Raw genomic sequence first — 22,928 nt, 5'->3', positions numbered from 1 at the left:
AACTCTCCAGTTCCAGTAACATCCTTGTAAATTTTCTCTGGATCCTCTACAGATTGATAATGTCCTTTCTTTAGCTCAGTGACCAGAACTGTACACGATATTCAAGAACTTGTTCCAGCAACGTCTTGTGCAAGCGCCACATCATGTCCTAACTCCAACACCGAGCACTGAAGGTACCATTCAGCCTTGCCAATCTCAATCGCGATTTTACTTTCAATGAATGTACTTTATCTGTCTTCCTGATTCACTTATCGTTACTTCTAGTACTTCAAGTGCAGCTCTGCTGCTGACACTTCTCTCAGGATCCCACCTCCTTCCCCTGTTAGCTTCATCCCTTTTCAACAGCACGAGTAAAGCTCGCCCTGGATTCCCCACCAATCCTGCCAACAGTCGCAATGACCCAGTACTGAGAAATTGCAGGCCATTAGAATTGTGAGTTTCATGCAAATGACTCAGAAACAAAGAACTTTTTCTTTAAATGAAAGAATAGTAACGGTGCAAGTCGGTAACATAGGGATGCAATCATTGTATCAGAGTTATATTTTCCCTGTGAATGAGTATGTCATTGAGGGATGGCATGGTGGTTCAGAGTTTAGCACTGCTGTCTCACAGCACAAGGGAATAAATTACCCAGCATTGTTCAGAGATGTACTAGTTAGGTGAATTGAGGGGAAGTTGGGAGCCTGAGACAAGGAGCAATGCACTTCAGCGGGTCAGTGATGGATCAAATGGCCGTTTTGAGCACTGTAGGAATTGCATGGGTTGGAGGTAGCTGATAATATGGATTAAAATTATACTTCCACCTTTGTGATGAGACTTTTATGCCTATGATCTGTAGCTTTAAATCTCTTCATCTCCCCTTCTCCTGGATTACATAAACCTAACCATACCAGCTACTGAATGTAAAAAAAAATGTATCGAAATAATCTTTCATTCTGCTTTATAAAGATGCATTGCACGCCAGACAATCTGAAGAAGGGTCTAGGCCCAAAACGTCAGCTTTCCTGCTCCTCTGATGCTGCTGGGCCTGCTGTGTTCATCCAGCTCTACACCTTGTTATCTGCAGCACCCTCGTGTCTCGGTATAACAACTCATTTGAAATACGAATGCATTGTTATTGTATATTAAGAAGAAAATTTGAAGCAAATTAATTTAGCTATGCTTTTGCCGCAGGGAAATCAAACAACCACTTTAGTTTCCCTATTTACAGAAGAATAAAATGTGCTGGAGTAAGTCTAACATGGATTGACTGAAATAATGTGTGATGTATGCGGTGTCTGGGAAATTTTGAGCGGGTTTATTCCATATCAACTGGTGTTGAATAGCAGTCGCACTATTGGTTGAAGTGTCAAGTGCAGGACTTAGCGGTTTTTTAGAATCGTAATATGATAAAATAAGAGAATCATACGGTACGCTATTTTCCCTATGTTCTTCCTTTCGAATGAGCGTGGGTGTAAGCAACTGTTTCCATGCAGATACTTCATGAGACAGCTCAATGCAACTACAACTCAGGAACACATAATTGAAGGTCCAGCTCAAAGTGCAATTGGTCCTTAAATACTTCATTCCTGAGTAGTAGGTGCATTGTGTAAGCTCAACTCAAAAGGGCGATTTAGAATTATGTGCAAACTTTTGACTCTTGAGATGCATATTACTGTTTGTCTGAAATAAACGTAAATAAAATTCTTTCATAATGCACAAATATTTAAAGGAACAATGTACCAAGAAGAGGGGAGTAGGGGTTATTTTTCATTGCGAGGGTAGACGGGATGAAAATGCATTTCATGGTAAGGTAACAGAGGTTGGTAACCCCATATTTTTGGACACAATATTTAAATGAACATCAGAGCATCGAAGCCTATGCACACAGTACAGTAAAGTATATTGAGAGTTACTAACCTTAGTTTTGCTGGTGCAAACTCGAAAAACCAAAGTGCTTAAGCTGTAGTGGAACATTCTGTGATTACATGTAATCACCACAATTAGAAAAAGGAAAATGACGTTTTAGTTATCATCTCAGAGACACAGAAAATCAAAATGTTGCTCACTGAACTCATAGGGACCCTTGTTTTTACCAATGTGTTCAATATTTCATATTCAATGTATAAAATGCATTCTTTAACATGAAATTCATATTTCGAGGCTTGCATCACAAAGGTTGAGGAGAAGGTCAGTTAAAGATGATGTAGAGCATTTAAAAACAAATTGAACATGCTGGACCAACAAAGTAAATCTCATGGACACTGTGGCTAAAAAATATTACTTGCATTTCAGCTGCATCAAAACACAACACAAGTTGCAAAGCTTTGAGATGTTCCAGTTTTTGTGTGGAATTGCAAACACAAGGAAGCTAGACAAACGATGGGAAGGACAAAACAACAGCCCTGATAGGGTCGAAGAGACACGGGGTTTCATGTGGAAAAGGGGGGAATGACACGGAAATTATATGGATGATAAAATGATTTCCGAAATAGATCTGTATTTCATGATTCTTTCCTGGAATAAGTGATGTGTCAAGTTATGTGTCAAGTATTAACTGGTTCAATGCTTTAATCAATGATCCAACGATGAAAACAAGAGTGCAATCCCCTTTCCATATCAGCTTATCCCCTTGTGTTGTCACTTTCGGGGAGCTCTGATTTCGGACGCCTTTGAGTGCCTCATTGCAAATCAAAATAAATCTCAAGTAAGTTTGCAAAATATCAAATTGAATTCAATAAAGTCTGGAATTAAATTCATAATTAATTAGATATAAATTAATTGAATGAGTTTTTGATAACAGGTGAAACCTGATCTAAATGACATCTTGTTCACGAATATGATTTTGAGAAGGAAATCTGCCTGATTTGAGCTGGCCTGGTCTACATATGACTCCAGAAATATAAGCAATACAAATCTGAAATGTCCTTTGAAGCGGCTCAGGAAATCAGTTGCTCACGGAGACAAACGTCTCGAGTAATGCTCTTAATTCACTATGAGAACGATCAAAGTGAGACAATTAACATTTATAGCACTATGTGTCTGACAAGAGGGGATGGTTGATCTGTCGGAATTTCTTGACAATGTTATAGAGTGAAAATTGCTTGAAAAGAACCAGTCCAAATCTGGAGATTGTGCAGCTCATTAAGCACACAGGCATGGGTTCATTCACGATCCGAGATGCCATTCATTTCGGACAACATTTGAATGCCCTCAGTTGAAGTGGATAAATGATATCTTTCCAAGTTTACCGCGAATATGATCCATCAGTTGAGTATGATTAGGCCAAACACATGCGGCTGAGGAATATTTGAATTGGGACAGTTTGACTGACAGCTTTAACTTCCATCAACCGCAATCATCTTCTTTTCTTCCAGCTCTGACAGTTCTGAGATTTTCTGGCTGGCTCTAATGAATTTCAGATGTATTTGAAACCTTAGATATCATAGTTATTCAGTTCTGCTCACCCAAGTTCACGTGTATTCGGTCATCTCAGACACATCCCCTGATCTGGCTCATCAATTCTCGGGCTAAGTCGGGCAGGATTTGATCATTCTAGCATATTTGCCTCTTTTGATTCTGCAGGAATAGAGCGTCACTGCCAGGATGGTAGAAGTTGAAAAGTCACATTACTTTTGAGGACACCTCCCGTGATGTTGCCGACAGGAGACTGGCGGCGAACAATCTGACAGATTGATGTTGCTGCATTCTTTGTCAACTAATTGTCACTGTTGTACAGGCCACGCAATGAGGCAATTTGATTGGAAGCAAGTTGGAGGCAATCGAACTGTTTACAGTCGCTCCAAGAGTCGGAAAGTCTGTACTGTTTTCAGCGTATGTTTTCAGAAGGTGAAGTTTGTTTGAAGTGTGTTATTAGCCAAAACTATTACACAAGGCAAACATACTGAATGAGCTGGTGCCATTGGATGAGGTTCAGATGCTACACTGAATGCCGGGTTATATGTGTCCCCTTGGAGAATGTATGGGTTTGGGGTGCAATTGTCTTCTCCGGTTTGACCACTGCTGCCTCGGAAGGTACATTGCGAAAATCAACAGAACTTGCTAGCCCTTGAAAGAGTGATACAACTAAGCTGGAATTCAACTTGTAAATTATTTCTAAAGTCTGCATCAGTTTTGAAGGAAAACTGACTGTGAATATACTCATGTCAAAAAGGAAACTTAAATGTGTTACATAAATCTAGGATTTGAATCAAGAAACAGTAATATTGATCCCAAATATTTCATTGAATGTTGTCTCAAATTATCTGATTCAGGAATATCTTCGAGGGGAGGAAATCTATCGTAAATATCAGCCTATTAAACACATACCTCCTGGTCGACAGCAATGTGGTTGCCGCTTAAATGCCAGTAATGAGCCTGAAGTGCTTCACCTTAAAAAAAACAGTTCATTACTGAATACTGAGAACTGCAAAGCAGAGGCACAGACAAGGCAGTAGGAAATTAAACAAAGGAATAGTTAGAAGTTGTTCGTGTCAAAATCGAGAGGGGGACAGAATAAATAAAACCCATCCTTCCCTACAGCACTACACATGCACATATACCGCTGAAATGTTCTGGTAGGAAATTTGGCAACAACTTCTTAAGGGTTCTTTGTAATGTGCAATAAATTTCCGTGAGGCAAATAATGCAAATGGTTCATTGAAGAATAAAAGACTTCAGATCCAGAAATTGAACTGGAATAATTTACGTGATACAAGGACATTGTTGTGGATTTTTTTCACCTGTTTAATCGACATGATTATTCCAATCCGACTGCTGTGCTGCTTGCATTCCATCAGTGAGTTAAATCCAATCAGCAAACTGCCAGCTAGTTTTCATCAAGGCGAATTATGTCGCAAGTTCAGCTTTACCTTGGTGATACATTAGGTATAAATTAAAGTACTCAGAATACCACTGTCACACGTTTGAATAGAACAGCGTTGCTTTCAGAATAAACTTACATCTCTTGACTGTGAAAATGCATGAGCTGGTGGACAGTATCATGAAGATATGCTACACGCTAATTGCTTTCATTGGTGTTCCCTGTGAGTGAATATAATCACGGGTGGCTTGTACATCTTTGTATCGACTGGCTTCTGTTTTAATTCTGCCAGGAATTATATCCATTGCTGAATTCCTGGTAAGTCGTACATGGGATGGGGGAAGGGCGATATTGTTTAAATGTGTTGGAACTCAGACAATTGCTTATTGTCCTCTTTTGGAATAATAGGGAAAGACTGAGTAGTCTGGTGGTGTTTCTCTGACGTGTTGGATGCTGAGGGTGACCTTATAGAGGTTTATCAAATCATGAGAAACGTGGATAAAGTTGAACAGACAAGGTTTATTTTTGCAGCCAAGGTAGCAGATTCCACAAATATAGGGCATAGATTTATTGTGAGAGGGGAAAAGTTTAAAAGAGACAGGAGGGGCAGCTTTCTTCATGCAGAAGGTGGTGTGTGTATGGAACCAGTTCCCAGAGGAGGTGGTTGAGGCGCAGATAATTAGAACATTTGACAGGTATATGACTGGTTAAATGAATAGGACGTTTTCAGAGGGATACGGGCTAAATGCTGGCAAATGGCACCAATTCTGGTGGGTATGGACGAGTTGTGCTGTTTGGTCTTTTTATAACTTCGTGACTCCATGCTTCGACTGAAAAGAAAATCTACGCAATCATTACCTGGACCTGTTATGTGATCAAATTTTGCATAATACTGTGCTGCACAGTCTCTTTGCACACTTGTATTCTTTTTCTCAATCATTCAATTGAATGACATTTATTGTCCATCATATTTGCACCTTACGTTTGTCGTTCGAAGCAGCTTTATTGAATTATGCATTCCATTACTCCTCGTACTTGGGAAATTCCAAGCTCTTGAAAGTATGTACTTTACTATATTTGATGAAGAGACGTTGCAGGAGTGGTGAACTGGTTCCAAATCCCCAATTTGTTTGTGGCTGTGCTTTAAATGTAAAGTAAATAATTTTACTGTCACTGCAGAATGAAATGAGAACGAATCCACAACTGGATTTCAGGTCCCTGATCTGAATGAACGTGTGTCTGTTACTGTAGAATCACATCGGCTTTGGGGCGTAGTTGAAACTGTAATAGAATGTGCAATATAATAGACTCAATAATCAACATGCTGAGTCTCACGAACCATAAAAATGAACTGAGCTCACTTTATAACGATTGTAGAAATAAGATCTGGGAAATCTCGGTCAGATAACTCGTACTAACATCTGAAAGACTTTCCTTGTCAACATTGTTCAGGTCAGAGATCTGGTAAAATATTTCGCAATTGCCTGGATATCTGCAGCATCGAGATGTTTCAGAAGATTCATCGTGATCTTAAACAAACCAGCCCGCACGACTGACACTGTTACTCACGCTTTCAATGATAGCTCCCTCTAATGGCCGGACCAGAACGCTCAAAATATTTTAAGAAGGCTGCATAGACATGTTTTCCTTTTCCGATTAGAAATGCAAAAATACGTGTTCCAGATGCATTTCATATTCAGTTTTCAGCAAAACGTACCTAGTTCTTCAAACGCTCTAGTATACAACCAAAGAAAGAAGAATAGCATAACTCTATTGTAAAAGATAACACAAGGATACATACATTGATTACTATGTTTCAACTGTCCCAATGTAGTAACAATTCATAAATATATGCCTTGGCAAAAAATAAAAAAAAATCAGAAATCAAGTTTTCCCACATACAATGCCCACAATAATAAGAGAAACTCCAGCTTCCAGCTGTAATCAAGAGAGGGGAGAATAGATGATACCTTGACGAAATTCGAGCATCCATAAAAGATCTCAAAAACAGCCTAGAAATCCTGTTCTGTGAGAACCACACACACCCATCTCGGTTACTTCTATTGTTCTGATTAAGAAAGAAACAACGCCTCCCAAACTGCTTCCTGTTTCCTCATATGCTATGCCACTTGTAAATGCTGTCGAGACAATTCACTCATTCGACTTAATTATACTCTGAAATTTGACGCATACTCCAAATATTGTCAGTTATCCTCTCAACTCTTGCTGAAAACTAATACAAACGGACTGAATTTTGAGCAGCCCCAATTGCAGAATGTACAAATGGAATCCATTTATCCCAGTTCTCTGGGTTGCCTTGAATATAAGCCATCACTGTGATCTTTAGTGCTTATTATGACCTTCTAATGCTCCTTGTAATTCTGGATATCAAGCAGTGGATTTGAACTGCTTCATTCCAAAGCTATCCATAACTTCCTTGAACACCTTTGACATAATTTTTTCCCCTCAATCTGATTGTATGTGTGTGTGTCTGTATCCAGTTAAAAAAATCTCCAATTCCCATAACCATGATACAGCATTCAGAAATCTAGTTCCCATACATTGTGATCAACAAATGGTGAAATCCATTTTTTTTTTGTTTTAGGTATGGATCCGGTCAATCAGTTGAGATCCTTGGAAAAGGTGCCTTGTGTTCAGGAATGGTATTAAGGGTGCTGGATTTATTGCTGCCTGATATTTTCCACATACTTGACACATATCTCATGTTCAGCAAAATTCAACCACATTCTTATGTCGCCCAGGCCTGTAAAAACACCTTTGTATTTTGGCTTGAGTTTTCCACATTCACAAATGAATGCCTATTGGTAATTCATTTGTTATCCGCAATACCTCATTTCTGGAACCACCACACATGGGCTCGCGCGCTCACACACACAGACACACACACAGACACACACACACACACACACACACACACACACACACAGACACACACACACACACACACACACACACACACACACACACACACACACACAAATACAAATCGATGAGATTTTGTCCAGTTCTCATCTGCCTGAATATTTGATGGTCTCTGTTTCCTCATGCAGACGTCACTTTTTTTAAAGACAGCAATATTCTGAGATATGCTAAAATTCGTATTCTGTGTCTGCTTTTCAATACAATTGCTTTCGTTTCTCCTCTCATTGTTGCAATTAATTTATCTGAGCTAGAAATAATAACTTTGTCCTTCATCTATTCCATTTTTGTTTTCTTTTCTGAACTCTTTGATCAAACATCTCTGATAATTGAACTTCCTTACCTGTGTTATTTGTTTTCTCCTCCTGAAATTTTGTGACATTCTTACTACATCGTGATTTTCTATCAGCTTTTCAACCACCGAAGGTATTACTCCCAACCGTGATCCAGCTATATCGTTACAAAACATAAATTGTAGTCCTGGAACCGAGAATTTCCCTATTACTCTGACAACCATTTCACCACCTTCGACAGAACATTCTAACCTCAATTTATTTAGTCGGACATTGCCCTTCTCACGCAAATTGCAGAGATTACCTTTTCTTTTCTCGAAATATTCCTTATTAATTACATATATCCTCTTTTCTCACTGTCAAAGATTGGCTTGTTCCTGTATCTCTTAAAATTTTGATGTCATTACCTGCTCTGCCTATGTACATCAGTCAGCATCATTTTATTTTTTTAAAAATAAATTGAACACTTTATTCTCAACCAGACTTTGACCAGATGATGCATTCTGTTGCAGATATTTAGGTTCCACTGCGCTTTCAATGAACAAAGAACAATCCAGTCAATGAACAGGCCTTTCGGCACTCCAAGCCTGAGCTGATACATTTTGCCCCTCCAGGATAAAACTGTTTTCACTTACAGGATCGTATCCCACTATTCCCTTCATATACTCATATTCTTCCATGTGATTCCACCGTCTCCTCCAGAAACATTCCAGCAACTCACTGCCTTTAGCATGAAAAAGAGAACTTGCCTCTCTCATCTGTTTTAAACATCCCTCCCTTGCACCATGAACCTGTGTCCCCTCGTAATTAACTCTTCCATCCTGGGAAAAAAAGCCTTCAACAAAGCTCATTGATCTGTACCTGTTTTTTAATTCATTTTACCAGTTCTTTTTCTGAACCATCAACACTGCGACTTCACAGTTTATTGCAGTGAAAACAGCTGAGATTTTCTTTTCTCCACGTTACCACTTATGGGTTTCCATCACCCCTGGTGTTTAAACTATCTTTATAATCTTCAGTCAGGTCTTATTTCCTTTACCACCGAAGAATGTCATTTTTGTCCAATTTCTGTCACTCATTGAATGGAATTGGTTTCAGAAGCCAAACTTTGATTTGCGAACCAACTCATAATCATTGCGCATTTCCACGACTAAATAACCAGACTCACTCAAAATTGTTCGAAGAAAGTAGCCGAGAACCTTGCTTTTTCTTATTTTAAAGGCAAAAGTAAGATTTGCAAGGTGGCTCGGTGGTTGGAACTACTGCCTCACAGTGCTCAGGACACATGTTGAATTCTATCTTCGGATGACTGTCCGTCTCAAGTTTGTACATTCTCTTCGTGTCTGTGTGGGTTTCCTTTGGGTGCTCAGGTTTCCTCTCATAGATGTGCAGGCTAGGTGGATTGGTGACACTAAATTGCCCATGGTGTTCAGGGATGTGTAGGTTAGGTGAGCTATAGGTGCAGGTCCCTGGGTGCTCTGAGGGTTGGTGTGGACTTGTTGGACCAAAGGGCCTGGTTACACTCTGTAATGACCTGTGAAGATTGCTGTAGAGTAGGTGTCCCATGCCAATGTTCATCTATTTCTTTCTGTCCCTTTATTTTCAACTGAATTACCTTGTCCTGTGCATGGATGGTATCAGCAGTGGTGAGATCCCAGCGAGCGGACATCGAGCAGCCTTGATATGAATCTAGGATGCTGATCTGAAGCAGGCCCAGAGCATGAAACCCAGGCAGCCCAGAGCATGGGCACTGAGTGACACAGCATGGAAAATAGTGAGCCCTGACTGACTTTTCCCAAACGAGGACAGGAACAGTAGTCAGCAGCTGTGACACTGCAGAGACGGGGTTAGCACATCGGCAAAACATCCGCCTGAGTGTCATCATTGCTGTTGTTGGCCGGATCCTGCACAGTTTGTGGCAAAGCGGTGGTGGAAGAGCATTACAGCAGCATTGATGAGGTGCGCCCATCGGCCAGAGATGCAGCCCTGGCATTGTTTGGCGCAATGCAGTCGGTGACAAGGCAGTGTAGGAGAGGTATTGGCCCAGTAGCAAAGGTGGCACCTGAGGTACGGTGGCTTTGATGATGGTTGCATCTGATGTAGAATTCAGCGAAGTGTTAGCGGTGGAATAACAGAACAGGTGTAGTTCAGGTGATGGCCTGGAGAAAGTCTGAAGGGGACTCGTCAAGCTATATATTTCTTTTTGTTCCCTCATGTTTAAATTAATCAAAATAGCGCTATTTCTAAGTGACAAATGAAAGCTTTCCACTTTATTTATTGTATTCTTTCTATAAAATATACGATACAAAATAAACCAAAATCAAAATAAAATAAAAGAATGATTGTCTTAAAGCAAAACGGTTAATTAGTTGCAGAATCTAATCAATAGGTTTACAAAGGATGATAGGTGATCTAATTTAAATACTTCGATTTTACTACTAACCCCAACCGGTGGCACAGTGGCTCAGTGGTTAGCGCTGCTGACTCACAGTACCAGGGACCAGGTTTTGTTCCAGCCTCGCATGACTGTCTGTGTGGAGTTTGTGCATTCGCCCTGTGTCTATGTGGGTTTGCTCCAGTTTCCACCCACAGTCCAAAGATGTACAGGCTCAGTGGATTGGCCATGCTAAATTGCCTGGAGTGTTCAGGGATGTGTAGATTAGGAGGGTTCATTCTGGATGGCATGATTTGAGTGTCAGTGTGGGCTGGTTGGGCTGAAGGGCCTGTTTTCCACACTGTAGGGATTCCATGATTCTAAAAATAATTCAGGTAAATCTTTTGCTCATTTCAATTTTTTTTAAAAAATCTAAATAATGCCTCTGCAGCTCACAAAGTCAAAGGTAATTTTTATGAAATTGAAACGCTTGATTCAGAAGTTTCTCTGCGATCACGATGATGTTCAGGAGATATCTCCGATTTCAGCGTAATGAACTCCAGGCTTAATGAATTTACTTGTTTCAATATTTTCATCAATTTGATAACTTGGCTTTTTGTGTGTTCGGACCAAAATGCAAACAAATTTTTTACAGTATTAAAATTGTAAGAATAGCAAATTATTTATTCATCTCACCAATGACTTATAAAATGGCTGCATCCCTTCACTGTGCTAGATAATGGACTAATGTCATTCACCTCCAAACAATCACAAAATTAGCATTGTGTGAGAGCATTAACTGTTGATTTTATGAAATGGTATCAGCCCACAAGGCTTTCATAAAAAATATGCTTTTCAAGCCCACATGGAATCTGAAACAATAGAAATCAGATGTGACTTTCTTTCTTTTCTTCCAGTTAATGCCATGGCGATTGTAATCCTATCTCAGGGAAAATGTGGTCTCTCCGTCTGCACAACGCACTACCTGATTGCCGTGGCAAACAGCAGATGTCTTGGTTATTGTCACTTCTGTCATCGTGTGGTGAATCAGTTCCTATTACTTTCCGGGTGCTGTCCTGATCTTCCACGCTTCCTGTAGTGTCAATCTTGTTCTAAGCCGTAGAGCAATAGAAGGTTCTGTCTGGTTCACTGTTACGTTCACCTTTGACCGATTTCTGGCCATCTGCTGCCAGAATCTGAAGACAAAATACTGCACCGAGAGTACAGTCACGATAGTCATATCAACGACATCCATTCTTGACTGTTTAAAAAAACATTCCCCACGACTTTGCAGTTGAACCTGGAGTTATCATCAACAATGTGCCAACATTCTGTGTTGAGAAGCAGAGCTATTATACAGAGATAGGATGGGTCATCTTTGATTGGTTTGTTACAGCCTTAACTCCATTACTTCCATTTGCTCTAATTCTCATTCTCAACATTCTGACAGTCAGGCACATTTTTGTAGCCAGTCGAGTGCGTAAGCAGTTGAGGGGTCAGAGCAAGGGAAAGAATCGCAGTGACCCAGAGATGGAGAGCAGAAAGAAGTCAACAATTTTACTCTTCACCATATCAGGTAACTTGTTACTTCTGTGGTTGACGTATCTTATTGAATTTGTTCATTATAACATAACAGGAATAGACCACAGAGATTACAATGATTCTGAATATATTCTTCAACAAGCTGGATACATACTGATGAATTTAAGTTGCTGCACAAACACATTTATTTACGTTGTTACACAATCGAAGTTCAGAGATCAACTTCAAAGCATGATGAAGTACCCAGTTAACTTAATCCCTCAACTAATTAACAAAGAAAGCAAGAGTCTTTGAGCAACAGCAATAACAATCTGTTATGACATTTTTATAGAACAACCATGAGAGATCATTTGTGTTAATGTTATCTTATTTGTTTTCTTGGCCTCGCTGCTCAACGAGTGATATGTTTGATTAACTTAAGTCAAATAGAAGTTCACCAGGCTGTCCTGTTAATGTTGGAGGCGCTGCCATATGAGGAGACATTGATAAAGCTGCGCCTGAAATCTAAAAACTTTGAAAGAATGACTGGTGATCTCAAAGGAAACGACAATGCTTAAACTGCGGGACAACGCTTGTTTCATGTTTAATTTGCTCTTTGTAGAGAGGGCCCATTCTTTCACTGTAATACCTTAATTTGTACTAGACATATCTCTCTCTCTCTCTTTCACTTTTTTTCACTGGATCTGTCCAGCAGCTATCTGTACACCTCCGCTGCACCTGTCAATGCCATATATATTTATATATATAACACATATATAATTTTTCAGCAGTAATATTCAATCGATCAGCACTGAAACTGTTCAGTCTGTCAGTCTGTCCACAGATTTTGGCAGATTCATTGGATTTCTTCGAAGTTATATGTTACAGTTTTTAGCACTTCCAAGGCTGGAAAGGACAGATGGCAATTGGATGTTAACTTGCCTGCAGTTTGGGAACAAGGGGCACATTCCCGATGGTCACAGGTGACAGCTTCATCTTTTTCAGGTTCAAGCTGGATTTTTGAGAATGCACGGCTTGTAAGTTCAGCTTTGGAGCAATTTAAGGGCATTACTTATCGAATCCCACCGAGGGACACCAACTGTTGTGGGCAAATGAGGACAGGCTGTGCCTTTAATTCAGCTACATATTAAGAGATCTTGCAATCATTTTAAAACAATTACTTAAAATTTATTGCTTATTTCAACAAAAATAACAGCCCTCAAGAGTTCATTTGATTATTTGTATGAAGAAAAACTAAAATGCCAAACCAATCCTGGAGATGCATCACTGCAATTTGGTATATATCGAAGTCATACACTTATCCTTTCAATGCAATTTTCTCCTCCTTTGTAAAGCATATCCTAACATATAGGAATGCATTCTCCACGTGCATAATGGAAAATAGATTCCAGATATTTACTTTTCAATTACCTTCTCAGCCATTACATATGAATCAATGCCCTCTGCATCACTGCTGCTCTGCCGAAGCAATGTGTATTATCTATGGGACAGACCACAGAAATTCATTGCTGATCCTCAAGCAGAGCATCCAAGCCCACGCCCACTTCCAGATTTAATAACAAGTGCGGCAGATGCATGGGAACATGCTCCCCTTCAAGAAGCTCACCATCCTTACTTGGAAATGGATTGCCTCTTCACCACTGCTGTTAATAGCCTAGTATTCCCTCCTGAGCATTATTGTCTGTCGACCTGCAACATACAGACTGCAGAGTTTCAAGGAAGTAACTCAGCACCTCCTTCTTCAGGACAAGGGAGGAAAGATGTTTTGCACATTATAGGATGAATGTGGGAGCACTGAGGAGGGCGCAAACGAAAAATACCAAACTGTTGCCTGGGCAGTCAAATTTCAGATTGGAGGAGAGACTGAGGAGCTGGGGGCTCGTTTTCATTGAAGTACAGGACATTAAGAGGGAACATATAAAAATTCAGGAGTCGTAAATAGTGAAGACAGCAGAAGAAGGGTTTGGTGCCATGTTGCGCCCGAAATTCAGGAAAGTGGAGATGGAAGTGCACTCAATTTGTTCATTGAGAACTGTCGATGTGATATTCGTCACCTGAATTTCTCTGCGCCCCTCACCAAATCCAACATATCTCCCTCAGATCTGGAAATGTTCAGATGACACCAAATTCAACAAGGGAGCTTCTGAAATGTTCACCTTCTTCCTCAATTGAGGATTCCTCAGACCCATTGTTGACAGGACTCTCAACCAATTCCGACCAATCTCCCGCACTCCATGCACGAAGATCTAATCCTGACATTGTCAGTAAGCCTGCCAAAAAGAATGGTGCTGTTGGAGTCTGTTGCAGAGGCTGAGCACCAGCTCTCAGATACCTCCTCCTAACTTCCTCTGGACCATGGCCACACCAGGGTACATAAGGTGATTGTATCTGCTCCTGCAACTGATCTTGTTTCATCCGGCAATCTCCCTGCTCTGCTTCCAAGCTGATAAGCTCCAGCCCCACACAGTGAGCTGGTTCCAGCCACCTTCTCTTTCCCACGAACTTGCAATCCCTTTACATGCCCATTCCCTACCAGGACGGTCTAAGGGCTTCTCCGTGGAGCAAAGACTTAAAATCCTCACTCACCACCACCCTCCTCGGCTTGGTCGATCTCATCCCCACCCCCCACACTTCTCTTTCACCGCACCTTATTTTATTCAGGTAAGATGGTTGGCCATAGGTCTCTTGGCATGGGGCTTAGTTATGCCTGTCGCTTCATGAGGTACGTGGAACATTCCTTGTCATAGTCCTACTCCAGCCCACACCCACAACTCTTGCTCCAATACACTGATGATATCACCGGTGCTGCTTCCCTCCTTCAATTTTGCCTTCAATTTCCACCCTGCCGTCACTTTCACCTGGTTTATTGTGACTCCTCCCTTACCTTCCTTGACATTTCTGTTTCCATTCTGGAGGATAGACCGGCCACTATTATCCACTTCTAACCCACTGACTCCCACAGCTTCCTGGACTATACATCATCACACCCCACTTCCTGTAAAGACTCCACCCCATTCTCTCAGCTCATCTGTCTCCATTGGAAATCTTTAAATGACACTAAATTCAAAAAGTGAGCTTCTGAAATATTCACCTTCTTCTTCAACTGAGGATTCCCCAGATCCATTGTCGACAAGGCCCTCGACTAGTTCTGACTGATCTCCCATACTTCTGCCCTCACCCCTTCTCTTCCGTGCCACAACAGCAATAGCGTTCCCCTTGTCCTTATCTACCACCCCACCTGCATCCACATTCAGAAGTTCATCAGACACAATTTTCACCATCTCCACCGATATGCTGTCACCAGACACATATTCCTCTCCCTTCCATATGGATAATGATGGGATACAGTAGGGTGGGGGGGGGGCTTAGATTAGTTCACAGGTCAGTGCAACATCGAAGGCCGAAGGGCCTGTTCTGCGCTGTATTGTTCTATGTTCTATGTTCCCTTGTCCGCCTTCTGCTGGGACTGTTACCTCTGGGATACCCTTGTCCACACTTCCTTCAGCCCTAACACCTCGTGCAGCCCTACAGCACCTTCCCCTGCAGCCAGTGAAGGGGCAATACATGCCCACTTACCTCCTTGTTCCCCAGTATCCAAGAGCTTCAACATACCTTCTCTTTGAAGAATCATTTCACCTGCTCTTCCCAGAATCTAATCTACTGCATTCGCTGCTCACCACGTAGCCTCCTCTACATCAGGCTAACCAATCTTAGATTGAGTGACCAATTTGCGGAATATCTGTGTTCTACTTGCAAAAATGATGCGGAGCTACCTGTTGCCTGTCACTTAAACACACCACCTTGTTCCCTGGTCAACATCTATATCTCTCGCTTTCTGCAGTGTTCCAGGGAAGCTCAATGCAAGCTGGAAGACCAACACCTCGTTTTCCATTTGGGCACCCAGAAGCTCTCCGGACTCAATATTGAGTTCAATCATTTAAGGCCTAAACTCTCCCATGCCTGAGCCCTCTATCCCACGCACTGGGCCTAGTTTTCACAAAGCCTGCCATTATTCACCACCTGTTGTTAGCCACTAATATTCCCTATAACCAACTCTTCTTCCTCACAGCCTGATCATTATCAATTCTTTGTCAATCCAAGTGCTCTTCTCTCTCTTTAGGGTCTATCCTGTCATTTACTCCCTCCCCTTCCCTTTTATCTGCAACTGAACTGACATTTCTAGGCACCATCAGTTCTGAGGAAAGTTCACTGAACCCATAATGTTAACTCTGTGTTTTTCCTTCACAGATTCTGCCAGAGTTGCTGAGCTTTTCCAGCAACTTTGTTCTTGTTGTTGTTTAGGGAGTTTACAGCTTCTGTGGCACATGATGAGGTTGTGCAAGCAGGCCAAGCTGCCAACATTTTATACTGAATAAACACCACTGTGTTTGAATTAACAGCAACTATGGAGGGCGTTTTGTTGCGCTTTTGATCGGAATTTATTCTCAGGAGCAGAGAAAGATATTGTCGGAAATGTCTCAAACAAGTCTTTATTTTTGGCAGCTTTTCATTGATCATCACATGGTGCAATGTGTAAAATCTTAACTCGGAATAACAAGACTTGAATTCCAGTCAGCCTTCAGGAACTATTCCTCTGATGTATGCTAAGTGCTGATTTCTGAAGAAGGTTCCTGACCCGAAACGTCAAAAGCACAGGAAAAGGCATTCCGGTCCATCGAGTCTCCACCAGTCAAAGGCAAACCACTGAAGTATTTGAACTCCATTTTCAAGTATTTGGTCCCATGCTTTGTATGCATTGTCATCGTAAGTACCCATCTAAATTCTTCTTAAATCATATGACTTCATGATTCCCAGCATCAACTGGTTGATTCTTTTGTACTCACATGTCCCATAGACCTCCTGCCCCTCACCTTAACTGCATCATCACCCTAATCCCTACCACAGTTACTGATCTCTTCACCAATTGGAAAAGTTCCGTATGCCACACAGGATCTTGTACTTCTCAATCACTTCCCCTGTAAACTCGGGTCCATTGAAAAACAAACCTCGAACATTGATCCCTCCACATGAATAAAGCCCAGACACGGCCGTGATACATGGTCTCCAAAGGCGCCCAGTGCTATCACACCTTACAATGATGTATGATACAGAAATGCACACAAGTCTGTATCTGTGGACTAAGAATTGTTTTACACAGTTCCAGGATGCCACCTTATTTCACATGGAAAATGCTCAGATCCCATAATGACATAGCTGGTAATGTGCTTCAATCATATTCAGTTTGTCCATGAACAGCACCAAGAGATAAGGGGAAAGGGTATAAATGCTGAAGTGAAGAAGGTCAGATCAGCTGCGATCCAATCAACTGACACAGCAGACTCAAGTGACCAAATGGTATATTCCTGCTCTGATTTCTTGTGATTTTATGGAACAGAGTCATCCTCCTGGCAGCTGAAAATTGTGGAAATCGGATTAAATAGTACTTGTAGGCACAGAATGGGATGCCAGATTTCCTCGTTCTCTGATTTTTCTGTATCCCGTACAATTAATCAGATCACCCCATATATTTCAGAGAGGGCTGATGAAGATCAGATGAATGTCATATGAAGAAAGTTTCAAAAGGGTTTTTGATAAAATGTGACATGTTGACTCTTGAGTAAACGTTAAGCTGTTGGAAGTGAAAGTACAGCAGCAACCTGAAGAGAAAACTGTTGAAGAGTCAGAAATCAAGCTGTGCTGATGATGTTTGTTGTTCAGACTGGAGAAGAGTCGATGGCAATGCTCCTCAGGTGCTGGGATAATTATGTGATATATGTTGGTGGTGAGTGCAAAAAAAATCTTTAACTGTGTGCATGTCAATCAGGAGTGATAATTCTTCATATCAGCTCAGACATGACTGAAACCAAATGGAGCATTGTCTGAATCAAACCCCACTCAATAACGATTCAGCGTCGAGTTTCTGGTGAATAAATATAGCTCCAATCTTGGGTTCAGTCTCCACTCTCTCTCAAGTTCTCAGATCTTGCCAAACAAATTCACACGGCCATCAATAGGGAATATTTTAATAGGTTCCACACAATGCAAACGTTATAAATCTTCAGGAGGACAGTTAATTGCATTCAAGGAAGTGGAAATGGAAAGAAAAAAATTGCCAACCGTAGGGTAGATGCAGTTTAATGTGTTGAAGTATGAAGTGATGCATTTTGGCAGCAGGGATTAAAACAAACTGTCAGGACTGAATGGCATGATGTTAGAGGAGGATCTGATGATTCACAAATACAATTCATGGAAGTAGTAGGAAAGGAAAGCCAATCTCAGGATTGAGAAATAGAAACAGAACACCATTTTCTTTTGTTTTCAATAACTAGGACAGAAGATGTGCATATCTTTTCTTCTGGAAAGCTGCATCTGTCTTCTCAGATGACATTATTTTTGACACTGATTGATATGGCAGGAGAAGGTCGGGTTGTAGGAACCCTGATTTAATATGCTTCCAATCTTTAAGTATGGGACAAGCTGCGAAAAAAGTTAATTATTTTGCGTGAAATAGACACTCGAAATTGATTCAATCTTTCGAAAAATATCGAAGTTAAGACCCCCTAATCAGAAAACAAATATTTACGGCAAAAGTGTTCACTGAAATAGATGTTTATTGGAGCTGGAGAGTCAACACTGATGGGTGAGAGAAGTGTGGTAAAAGGTGGAGTTCTCGAGGAAATCCATAGAATTAATTACATTCACTAATGTGTTCTTTGAAATCATAATGACTGCAGAATGCTCCATAAAATATGGGTCAAACAGTGCATGCTGCATAAAAAAACAAAAATAATTCTCTGTCCAGCAATGGACAGATTGACCAAACATTTACTACAATGATTTGAAGGTTATGATCTGTACATACTAAAGACATAAGACCACAAGAAATATGAATAATAGACCATACTGCCGCTCGAGCCTGTTCTGACATCCAATAGGAACACAGTCACTCGAATATTCATCACATCCACAAGCCTGCCTTTTTCATGTAACACATGATACCTCTACTGATCAAGAATCTACCCATCTCAGACTTTAATATACACATGGACTCTGTCGCCACAGCTCTCTGTGGCAAGGAGTTCCAAAGACAACAATCCCCATGCGAGAAGAAATTCTACAATATATCTGTCTCAGATTAACTATCCTTTATTCTGATACCATATCCTTTAATCATAGGCTCTCCAATGAGGGTAGGCATTCTCTCAGCATTTACCTGGTCAAGTCCATTCAGAATTCTTCATGTTTCAATTAGATCACCTCTCATAATTCTAAACTCCGAACAGTAGATTCCCAGCCTGTTTAGCCTTTGTTCATATTACAATCCACTCACACTCGGGATTGTGTAGCTGAACATTCTCTGAATTCCTCCAAAGGAATCCGAGATAATTGGAACGGCAGATGCTGGAGAATCCAAGATAACAAAGCGTGAAGCTGGATGAACACAGCAGGCCAAGCAGCATCTCAGGAGCACAAGAACTGACGTTTCGGGCCTAGACCCTTCGTCAGAGAGTGGGATGGGGAGAGGGTTCTGAAATATATAGGGAGAGAGGGCGAGGCGGACCGAAGAAGGACAGAGGAGAAGATAGTTGGAGAGGACAGCATGGATGGGGAGGTGGGGAGGGGATAGGTCAGTCCGGGGAGGATGGACAAGTCAAGGAGGCGGGATCAGTTTGGTAGATCGGAAATGGAGGTGCGGCTTGTGGTGGAAGGAGTGGATAGGTGAGAAGAAGAGCAGGTTAGGGAGGCATGGATGAGCTGGGCTGGTTTTGGGATGCAGTGGGGGGATGGGGGAGATTTTGAAGCTGGTGAAGTCCACATTGATACCATTGGGCTGCAGGGTTCCCAAGCGGAATATGAGTTGCTGTTCCTGCAATCTTTAGCAGGCATCATTGTGGCACTGCAGGAGGCCCAGGATGGACATGTCGTCTAAGGAATGGGAGGGGAGATAAAATGGTTCGTGACTGGGAGGTGCAGTTGTCCCTCACCCCCATCCAAGGCCCCAAGATGACTTTCCATATTAAGCAGATGCTCAGCTGCACATCTGCCAATGTAGTATACTGTATCCACTGTACACGGTGTGGCTTCCTTTACATTGCGAAAATGAAGCGAAGGCTTGAGGACGACTTTGCGGAACACCTCCGCTCGGTTCGCAACAATCAACTGCACCTCCCAGTCATGAACAATTTTAACTCCCCCTCCCATTCCTGAGATGACAAGTCCATCATGGGCCTCCTGCACTGCCACAATGACGCCACCCGAAGGATGCAGGAACAGCAACTCATATTCCGCTTAGGAACGCTGAAGCCCAATGTTATCAATGTGGACTTCACAAAATTCAAAATCTTCCCTTCCCCCACTGCATCACAAAACCAGCCCAGCTCGTCCCTGTCTCCCTAACCTGTTCTTCCTCTCACCTATCCCCTCCTCCCACCTCAAGGCGCACCTCCATTTCCCACCTACTAACCTCATCCCTCCTCTTTGACCTGTCCGTCCTCCCTGGACTGACCTATCCTGTCCCCACCTCTCCACCTGTACTCTCCTCTCCACCTATCTTCTCCTCTGTCCATCTTCGGTCCGCCTCTCCCTCTCTCCCTATTTATTTCAGAACCTTCTCTCCACCCCACTCTCTAATGAAGGGTCTGGGCCCGACACGTCAGCTGTTGTGTTCCTGAGATGCTGCTTGGCCTGCTGTGTTCATCCAGCTCCACACTTTGTTAACCTACTAAGGTCTGATAGATTTCTTTAAATAAGGAGACAGAAACTGCGCACAGTATCCCAGCACTTGTACTTGTTCCACACTCTTCTGCAACAACCACTTTGAAATATGGACCACAATTCAACTCAATTTCCTGATTACCTTTTGCAACTCCTCACTGACGTCTGTGTTTTCTGCAGAAAGATGTTTAAGTATTTCTGTGTTACAGCGTCCTGTGGGTTTTCCTCATTCAAATAATGAACTACAATGAGTACAAAGTGGAGTATAACGTGGGAAAGTGTGAAGTATAGAGTACAACATGGGAAAGTGAGAGGTCACGCACTTTAGTGAGAAGGATAGAAGCATGGACCATTTTGGAAATGGGGAGAACATTCAGAAGTCTGAAGTGCAGAGACTTGAATGTTCTTGCCTGGGATATTCTCAAGGTAAGCTTGAAGGTTGAGTCAGTAGTTAGGAAGGCAAATGCAATGTTGCCATTTATGTTGAGCGAAGTTGAATGCAAAAGCATCGATTTTCTTCTGCGGCTCTAGAAGATTCTGGCCAGGCCACATTTGTAATATTTTAAGTAGCTTTGGGCCCCATATCTCAGAAAGGACACACTGGATTTGGAGGCTCATGAGAACGGTCCGGAAATGTAAAGTTTAACAAGCTAAATTGCCTTTCTTGCTCAGGGATGTGGAGATGAGGTGGGTTATACGAGGACGGGTCAGTGTGCACTTGATGGGCCAAAGGATTCTATGATCTGTGATCGATATGAGGAAATTTTGAGGACTCTGGATCTCTTCTCGATGGAGTTTAGCAGGATGAGGGGGCACCTGGTTGAAATTTGCAGAGTAATGAATGGCCTGGACAGAGTGAATGTTGGGAAAATGTTTCCAATGTTAGAAGAGTCGAGGACACGAGGGCATAGCCTTAGAGCAAAGGGTAGGCATTTTAGGTCAGAGATAAGGGGAAACGTCTTCACCTAGACAGTGGCAAATCTTTGGAATTTACACCACAGAAGGCTGTGTTAAAGAAATTAAGGGTTACAGGGAGAAAGCAGTCCAATGGGTTGACAAAGCAGACTCGATGGGCTGAATGGCCTAATTTCTGCACCTTTGTCATGTGGTCTTCAGGTAAATATTGATTTCCATTTGAAAATTAACAACTTCTCATCTTCCCACTTTTTAAAAAAAGTTTTCATTGTGGAAAATTTTGCTCACTTACTTAATCCATCAATACCTCTGTAATTTGATTGTATCCCATTTAGAACTTGCCTTTTCACCTTTGAGAGTGTCATCTGAATATTTGGCCAAAGCACATTTGCTCCCTTCCTCTAAATCATTGACATAGATTTTGTACAGGTTTGTGGTCCCAGCACTGATTCATTTGAACCCTACTAGAGAGACCACCAAACAAAAAACAACTCCGTAAAACTATTCGTTATTCCCTGCCAAATGTCAAATTCTCAAGCTACACCACATAAAATTTTCAACACCGTGGTGTCTAATGTCTTAACCTTTTGTTAGCTCCCTTATGAAATGCTGACTCAAAATCTAAATGCAATGCATCCATTGTTTCCCTTTTTTTCCATTATGGTTCAGACATTCTCAAAATGTCGAAGGAGTTTTGACCATAATGACACAGGATATGAAACTAGGTCATCTGGCCCATCGAGTCTCCTCTCCCATTCAATCATTGCTGTTGAGGTGTTTCGATGATCAGTTTATATTTAACAACTTTTTTGCCTCGTTCCCTTTATTTTATATAGGATGACACATTGGTAGTTTTAGGATCCTCTGGTGTGTCTCCGGAATTCAAGAATTTATTTTTGATAAAATTAAAACCAATGTAGCTACCCTCTCTGTAGCTACTTATTTTATAATCTCAGGATGCAAATCATCAGTACCAGAAATCAAATCTTCCTTGAGAACAATTAGTTTTTCTGTTACAACGTTCATAATGTTGGCGTTGATACTGAATATTCCTCGATATTCTTTTGCATTAATAGTTTGTTTGAAGATGTTACATGCCGCTCTGTTTTCTAGGAGAAAAATAAAATTCATTCAGAGCTCTGTGTTCATACCTCGGCCTGTGGATAAACTCCAGAGGATTTCACAGTTGTCTAGAATTTGTTTGTGGCAGAGGGCATGTGAAATTAAGATGGCTGCAGAAAAAAAAACTAAAGTGAATCTCACAGATGGCAATCAAGCAGTTAGAATTCCCTTACCCAGTAATCGTGACCGAGTATGCAATTTAAGAAACTGTATCATTGATAGAATG

At 41.4% G+C, this 22,928-nt stretch overlaps 1 pseudogene; it reads right to left on the bottom strand.

Annotated features, from left to right (window-relative positions):
* The window catches only part of LOC132206921 (uncharacterized), a 1,098,881-nt pseudogene that overhangs the window by 791,087 nt on the left and 284,866 nt on the right, over window positions 1-22,928 (bottom strand).

Source organism: Stegostoma tigrinum, chromosome 44 (assembly GCF_030684315.1).
Source record: "Stegostoma tigrinum isolate sSteTig4 chromosome 44, sSteTig4.hap1, whole genome shotgun sequence".
NCBI classification, from domain to species: Eukaryota; Metazoa; Chordata; class Chondrichthyes; order Orectolobiformes; family Stegostomatidae; genus Stegostoma; species Stegostoma tigrinum.
Note: the sequence above shows the minus strand (reverse complement) of the source record. Positions and strands in the feature narration are given on the sequence as shown.